The 8,806-nt window shown below is 41.6% G+C and overlaps 1 long non-coding RNA gene across 1 annotated transcript; it reads left to right on the top strand.

Moving 5' to 3' along the window:
* Positions 1-1,922: 1,922 nt before the first annotated feature.
* LOC103884901 lies at positions 1,923-8,257 on the top strand. Its single transcript, XR_647719.3, has 3 exons — positions 1,923-1,941; positions 4,041-4,104; positions 5,528-8,257. It is a non-coding gene; the product is annotated as an uncharacterized LOC103884901 (long non-coding RNA).
* Positions 8,258-8,806: the final 549 nt, after the last annotated feature.

Below are 8,806 nucleotides of genomic sequence, written 5' to 3'. Positions count from 1 at the left end.
AAGGCTGACTACCGTTCCATCGTACGACGTGCCACGTTTGTTGATCTGTTCATGCATCACCACATGCTTAGGGTGCTTTCCTGTCTCAGCCCCTGGGAATAATGCTGTTAGGAACGTGGATAAACACCTGTTCGGGGCCCTCTTTCAATTCTTTCCATTTTTGTGGGCACACCCACAAGTAGAATGGTAATTTCAGGTTGAATTTTCTGAGAATCTCCCATACTGTCTTCCACAGGGGTGGTGCCATCTTACATTCCCACCAGCCAAGCCATTACCATCAATTTAAAATACATGCACAAATGGCAACCTGACAGGCCTTCATAAGATCACACAGCAATAGAAAGGTGGCTCCTCACCCACTGCGGGGCTCTGGGGTTGAGGGGATGCAAGAAGGAAATGTGAATATAAGGGGTAATATAACTAAATCAACAAGGGGTGGAGGGCTTCCCCCGACAAGGGAAAATGATGGGTCAAAAGCTGATGTGTCTGAGTAATGGAACACTCTACACTGCCAGAAATCCAAAACCAGAATTGACTCTTCTCATTTCAGAAATGTTACTACCTCTCTCTCCCTCTTCTTCATAGCAAAAGTAATCATTAGTTAACAAATTATTTTGCTTGGATACGTTTCCATTTTCTCATTAGCTTTCCGGATTTTTTGAAATTGGATGCAGCTAATCTATGCAGACACAGAAAAGTCCAAGGAGGAAGACACTGTCCTAACTGCAGAAGGCTCAGGGCCAGCCGTGTCTTCACGAGGAGCCACCATCTCAAGTCGTCCTCAGTACCCACGCTTTTCAACTGTGCAAAAAGAGACTTGGAGAGCTCGTCCTCTGAAAAACTATATTGTAAAGTGATTCATTACTGGCACAAGAATAAATGAGTTCTCTAGAAAAATATTTAAACAGTTATTTCTACCTTTGAACATTTTCCAAGTGTCTCGGTACATGTTGTCAGGTGAAAAAAGCATGATGGCAGCTAGGAAAAAAAAAATGGTAGAAAGCAACCAATCACCAATAACGTTTCGAATGAAGCAACTTACTTGGCAGTATTACTTCCTTCCCAAATCCTAAACTGTTCCCTGCTTCACACAGCTATGGCTTTTGGAGGAGGCCTGGAAAGCATTTATGAGGAAGACTGGTAAAATAATAATTTGTTTATGTGGACATTTTCTCCAGAACGGTGCACTGGGGAGACACCTCCAAATTTAAATAGTAGAAAAGCAACAGCAGCCCAGTTTTTTCCCTTTTCTGCTACAGATGCATGTCCAGCACAAATCGCTACCATTTATGTGGCAGTTCTGGAGCTTAGGCAAGTGGACTGACGCCAGGAACTGCAAACTTGCACCCTGTAGCTACTGACTTTCTCTGGAACATGGCTCATTCGGGGACATCTCACGGCAGGTAAGTCACAAGGAACTCTGTTCGCCATTGCTGAGCATACACGAGTGCTTCCTGGAGCCTCTTGGTGGGTTCAGCTGGAGAGGCTGGCTGGGGCCAGGCCATGCTGGCGTGCTCTCCAGACTGCCTTGCCTCTGAGTAGGTCTGAGGAAAGGACCCCACTCTGAGGCTGGATACACCCTCACCCCAGTTGCACAGGGGAAAGAGGAGCTGGGCTCGGGGCCGGGAGGGCCGGGAGGGATACGTACGGAGGATGCCACGGATTTGCTTTCTCACCCCTTTCCGGACACCTGCGTTACAGAGTGCTTCCACGTGGTGTGCAGATCGGCCTTCGCACGGAAAATTCGAGGGCAGGATGTCTGCAGCTTCTGGCGCCAACACCCAGACCCAGCCCTGGGAGTGGAGTGGGGAGCTGAGAACTCTCCCAGCATGTTCCAGGCACAATGGGAAGAGATCCCCGGTGGGCAAGTCCAGTGCAGGAACTGGTCCAGTGTAATATCCAGAGCAAGGCGGAACATCTTCCTGAAGGGCTCAAGAGCTGGTGAGAGTCAATAAAAAGGAAGAGAAGGGATGATAAGCCAAGCAGAATGAACCTTCTTGGTAATAGATGTTCCTACTAGGAACTCTGAAATAGCTAGATAAGGAATTATAAATTTGTGCAGATTTCACAGTTGTCCACTCTTTTTTTAACTCCTTTTTTCCAGTAAACAAAACCAAACTACCTCAGGAGACATTGCTAATTATTGAATGTACTGTTTTACATGTGGTAAAATTTCAATTAATAAAAATGTTAAGAGGAGCATGATCTTCCAAGAAATGGATTAAACCGGTCAATGGGGGATTCAGCAGAAATTATTTCATGTGGGTCTTAGTGTTAGAAACCTTTCTAAAACGTATTAGTTCTATGTTCTTGCCTCTCTGAGCAGTAAAGAATTCAACAGAGGCTGGGCGAGGTGGCTCACGCCTGTAATCCCAGCACTTTGGGAGGCTCAGACAGTGGTTCATGAGGCCAAGAGATCGAGACCAGCCTGGCCAACATGGTGAAAACCCATCTCTACTAAAAGTACAAAAATTAGCTGGGCATGGTGACACATGCCTATAGTTCCAGCTACTTTGGAAGCTGAGGCAGGAGAATCCCTTGAACCCCGGAGGCAGAGGTTGCAGTGAACCGAGATCATGCCCCTGCACTCCAGCCTGGCAACAGAGCAAGACTCCATCTCAAAAAAAAAATAATAATAAAATCTAGGTGTCGAATACACAGCAGTTACTCTGATAAGGCAGAGAAGATAGGAAAATAAACAATTTCACTAACAGCATAAAGCTAGAGTTTGAGTTTTGACCTCATCAGCTAGTCCCTGCTTTTCATGGAAGAATTCAGTTCCTTCACAATTGATATCCGGATGAATATACTCGACTTTAATCTCTATTTTATTTTACAATTTTTACTTATTTTGCTTGATTTTTCCTATTGGATTTCCTTGCTGGTTTAATGCCTTCATTTTTCCTGCTCATCAATTCAGGAGTTCCATTTATTCTTTATTCTTTTCTTTCTTACCTGTTCTTCCCTCACATTTATAGCACAACACGTTTCTTTTAAGAGATGTGGATACTATTTTCCACAAGAAGTTGTTTTACTTTTTCAACTGCTCTGCCCGCCCCCAATCCGCCCGCTGCACCTCACCACATACAACACCCCATTTCGATTAAACTGGATGCTGTGAAGTATAGGATATTGAGTCTTCAGCACCCTTCATCTGGTGCCCTAAGGCAGATCCCGCGGAACCTGGCCACTCCCCAGGTTTTGCTGAAAGGGTTTAGCTGATTTTGTTTCAGATCATTATAAGACTTTCCCTAGCAATATGTCTCTTCTATTTCAAGAAACAAAATGTGGTACATAATTACACATTCCCAGAGAGTAAGTATGTAATCATGTATTCGGAGTGAGAGAGAGAGAGGCCCACTCAGGCTCAGCTTGGAGCAGCTGGGGCTGTCCTCTTGCTGTTTCTTTAGACTTTTCTTGGGTATTTGGCTCAGATTAGCTTGCAGTTAGTGTATTCGGTAGACTCACAGTTTGAGTATTCTCTGAAACGTGTATATTTTTAAATATCTTTTACCTGAATAGGTCAGTGATCGCCTGGCTGGGTATAGAAATCCTAGTGTGCAGTCCTTTTCCTGTGCCACCTGGCATGTATCTGATTATGTTTACTGTGTTTCACTGCATTTTACTTGCACTGTTTGTACTTGAAGAAAAAAAAACAAATAGCAGCCTAATGCTTTTGTTTGGTTAACAGCTGCGTATTTGAACCTAGAAACTTAGAATTTTTTTCTTTGATTTTAGAGATGTCTAGGCTTGGATGTTGATTAGCTATTTCAATTTGCAGAGGTGGGAATCTCCTTAGCTCAGAAATTCTCATCTATTATTTGTGGGGTTGTTTTTCCTATGTATCCCTTTTCTGCCCCTGGGACCCCAGTCATTTTCTATTGCAACTCTCAGATCTTGCCCCTATTCCTCTGGTATTTTTCCCGAGTCCTGTCTCTTGCTTCTTTAGTTCATTTACATGCCATTAATTCCTGACACAAATGCTATCTTCTTGAATTGATACCCTGATGTGGTTAGTTTTCCTTTGTTTTGTTTTTCAGTTCAGGTCTATGTCCTAAGGCTCTCAGATCACATCAGCCCAGAAGACAGAAAGTCAGAAAGCAGGTATGTGCCTGCCCTGGCTGTTGGCCCTCCCATCCTAACTCTCCTTAGTTCAGGGTGATGGCAGGTGGGCTGGGTCTTGAGAGGCAAGGAAAAGGCCGACCCAGAGATCTCCCAAAAGTTTAAAAGTACAAAAGCATAAGAATAATATAAAAGAAATTAGAGCTAAGTCTTTTATAGCCATACACATACAGATAGCACCCACGCATACATACACAAATACACTCACTCACGCATATACATATACACATACACAAACACGCACTCACAACACACACAAATACACTCACTCATGCATATACACATACACAAGCATGTATGCACACACAGGCACTCACATACACACACACACAAACACACTTAGGTACATACACATACACACACTAACGAGCTGTGTCACACACACTGGTAGACATCAGAGTTCAATCAGAGAAGATCACTAGAAATGATGTCGGGTAAGGGATTTCTTTTTAACATTTGATTTTATGCCATTGTGGGAGCTTCGAAAACAGTCTTGAGCCTCTGCTTCTGAGCTTGAGGTTGCAGGACAGGTGGTCCGGATTGATGATGGACCTAAAAGTGGGGGAGGTGGAGGGAAGGTTCCTTCTGGAAACCAGAAGCAAGGAACTTAGGCCTCTATCTGACTTCCCCACCCCCAAGCCTCCAATGCACAGCCACCCTGCAACTCCCACAACACCACAGCCACCACTATCTTCCCATTTGTTTACTCAGAGCCTGGGCTGGCCAGATGCTGCTTAACCCACACTCTACCCCAGCACTCCACACCTCACACCCCAGCATCCCACCCCACCGAGCACTGCTGCTTGCAGCCGTCAGTGAAGCCCACTCGGCACAGCGTACGTGATGTCATGCTCAGTATGGCAATATAGCCCAGGGGCATTGCAGGCAGGTGTGGACTCACCTGTTCCGTCCTCCTGAGCATGGTGACAGTGTAGTGAGCAGCCGTCCATTCCCAGTGGCAGCTCCTAACTCCCGTCTCCACCTGCATGGTGGTTACTCACCACATTGCACCAAAACCACCCCTTTCCTGGGAAAGAATATCTCAATCAAAAGCAATCTGGGTGTAAATCCATTCAAAAGCCACCAGTATTCAAGAGCTATTCTGAGTACCCAGGATTAAAATGCAAATGTATGTTGAGAATCAAAGTTCCATTTAGTTTGAAGAGCAACTAGCCTCAGTAAAGTGTCCTTAAATTATCCTTATTACTGATGGTAAGAAAAAAATTGGAAGAGCTATGACCAGGACTTACATTAAAATTAGGGAGGGGGCAGCATGTTGGGGAAGTTCTTCTGTCTCCACTAAGGCTCAGGCTAACCCAGACCCAGGTCACACTCTCTTGATGGGTTTAAAGGGCTTTACATGAAGTGCAGTTTATATTGAATTTCTTTGTTTCTTGTTTTGAAGGTCCCTGAAGACGTGGCAACTACAAAGCAGCCCTGAATAACAGGAATGTTGGAACAGATGTTATTTAGGCATTTCCACATAATAAAGAATTCTAAGAATCCCCAATGCCCAATTATCCTAACAGTTACTCCAAAGTTTTCACTCAATGCATGATAAATGCAGACAATATTGACTTGGATAAAAACACAATTATTTAGGACACAGGTGATGCCAATCAAAGGAGACATCTAAACAATTGAGTACCACATTTTGAGGACTGGCATAAGCCAATAACCTAACTTTGTACTTACAAGGAACCAATTAGCAAAGTAATAATTTCCCGATAAAGGCTATGTTCTCTGTTGAAAAGAATCTAATTGTTTCTGCATTTCTACATGAAAAATGTGTCGTGATAGTTCACAGTAGGTGTATTTGAGAGCATATCTTGCTTCCATCCTTTGTCCTAATTAGAAGGGTGTAATGTACAATCAGGGAAGACAGAGTGCTTCTCCACAAGTACCTTAACATGCTTCTTAAAGTATAGGTCAAGGATAATCGCAGTACTGGAAAGGAATTGTAGTACCTCTACCTATTTTGTTTGTTTGTTTGTTTGTTTACACTGAAAGTGCAAACACAATTCACAAATATAGCTTCTGACAAATTCCATCTTAAAAACTGAATTTACATGAAACGAAGATAGCAGATTAATGCACTAAGATATTTCTTCACTTTTCTCTTTAATGCGCTTTCCATTCATACCCTTAACTCTGTGGCCTGGTGATAATATGACGCTTAGATTAATCAGAAGAGTTGGGAAGACCAGACCAAGCTCAGCTTAAGAATTCCATATTTTCATAACAAAAACAAGTACATACCTTTCCACTGCATCCGAATAATGCATATTTTAAAAAGAAGACAAATAACCTTTAGTGTCAAAAAAGCAGATCTGATGGTTGACAGCAAACTCCATAGGAGCTGTAATCTCTTCTGAAAAAGACATAAAAGAATTTAAACAAGAAGCCAGAAATTAACAACCCTTTCTCTCCACTGTTCATGCTCTCCCAGATGAACATCAAGGAGGAGTGAAGGGAGTGCACGGTGACCAAGGCATCGTTCAACGCCCTTCGGAATTCAAGGCAGATACAGCTTTGCAGGGAAAAATGGTAAAGGGTCTGCCTTCCCTTCAAGGAGTGAGTCTGCCCAGAGAGACAGATTGAGGAGGAGGAGTGTGTGTTCTTACCGAACACACGTCTGTCCTTGATGCTGACGACCGTCGGAATTCACAGAAGGGGCTCTGGCTGCCTGCAGCTGCTCGTGGAGCTCCGTCTCTGCTGTAGATGGGGCTGGCTGCTGTTTCTTGGTTAGAGAAGAAAGAACTCTGTGATTCCCACCCCAAACCCACTGCTTGGGATCACTTAGGCGATTATTGACCATGATAGGAGATGTGTCTCCAACTCAGTGACCTTTTGACCTTTGTGCAAGGACAGGACCGGCTTCCAGCAGCTGGGCACCTCTGTCGGGCTTCAAAATTCAGCTTAAGAAGATTTCTCTTTTCAATTTGAAAATGCTTTTATGATAACATACATGAAACAACAGTAAATAAACATTCCCATATTCACCAGCAAAATCTATGTTAACATTTTTCTGTATTTCTTTTTTAGATATAAAACCTTCCGAAACTTATTTTATGGAGGCATGGAGATATCTGCAAACCTCTCTACATAATACTTGCTAATTTGTGCTGCCACCAAGACTCTAGAGATGGCAGAGTATCCAAGGACCAACTTCTATCCCACCCCCTCACTTTATAATTCTTATTTTAACCTGTTCACATTCAATGGTGGTGACTTCTATGATTTCATCTAACATCTAAGACAGTGAAACTCTCAGTATTGGACAACTGACCCACAAGCCCAAACTACAGTTCTGATAAAAGGGATAACTCTGGACTGAGTATGTCCAAATAAATATGGCAATAGTAGAACCCCAAAAGGCTACTCATAAAGAAAAAAACTGAACTTCATAAAAGTCTTATTTTATACTCAGCACAAAATGTAACTGTTGAAAATATTCATAAAACTAAAAATCCACTTTCTATAGCAACCCTACCTTTGGAATCACCAAATCAAAATAGGTCCTAGATAGAGATCATCCAATTTGTCAGTAAGGAAACTGCAGCCCATTCGCTGCAGAGCCAGGGGACATGGTCCCAGGTTCCTGGCTCCCAGAAAAATGCAACAAAGGTGTTCTAGAGTCAACCTGGAAAGAGAAAATTCACTGCATTGATTTCTGCCTTGCTGAATATCTACCTCCTTCTATTTGCTACTGGAGAATAAAAAAGGATAGGTGACAACTAGTAACATTTTCTATTTTTATCTCCATAAATGTTTTCTGGCTATCTAGTTGTTGGGGAAGGTTTTCTAATCAGAAGACACTATTCTTTAATCTTCTTATTAACCATAATTTCACTGTAAATGCTGGCTGAAAAGATGGCAGCATTGCTGTCATGCATATAATATTGTAGATGCTCAATATTTATTTCATGAATGCAGCTTTAAATTTCATTTTACTCCATCCTTTTATTTTCTCTGATTACAAAAATTATATGTATGAATGTAGAAAACTTTGAGAGCACAAAAGTGTATGAGAATTACAGGTAAACACTGTTAACTTTTGACACATTTATTATAAGGGCTTTCTATGTACTTTGTAAAATTAACTTATTTTAACTCACTTTGATGAGCCATATATCTACATTTTCTTATCCCTTTAAAAATACCTTGAAATATAATTTCAATGGCTGCATAAAATTTTCTCAAATGGGCATACCCTTATTCACTTAACCACTTCCTAATTTTCCCAATCCTGACCTATTATAAATAATACTTTTACAATGAATATCTTTGTACAAAATATTGGTAACACCTGTGAGTATTTCTATAAATACATTCATAAAATAGACCTAATTTATATATATTAATTTATTCAATCCATATTTATTAAACGGTAGGTCAGATAATCTTGGAACCCTCCAGACACAGAATTTCTAAAATTATAAATCAAATATAGTTGAATATATGTATGTGTATATACGTACGTGTATATATATGCATACATACGTATGTGTCTCAGTATTTCTTTTAATGCACACAAAGAAAGGATGAGTGACCAAAGCAAAAATTAATAAGAAAGGGCAAATTACGAGGTATTCCAAGACCTAATTGTATCTGTTCATCTTCAGAGGTCTAGAGCTCTCAGTTTAATAAAATGTGTGCATGGAGGAAAGAGATAAAGCTCAGG

Source organism: Papio anubis, chromosome 5 (genome assembly GCF_008728515.1).
Source record: "Papio anubis isolate 15944 chromosome 5, Panubis1.0, whole genome shotgun sequence".
In the NCBI taxonomy this organism is placed as follows: domain Eukaryota; kingdom Metazoa; phylum Chordata; class Mammalia; order Primates; family Cercopithecidae; genus Papio; species Papio anubis.
The sequence above is the reverse complement of the archived record's forward strand: the minus strand, read 5'-3'. Positions and strand labels throughout refer to the sequence as shown.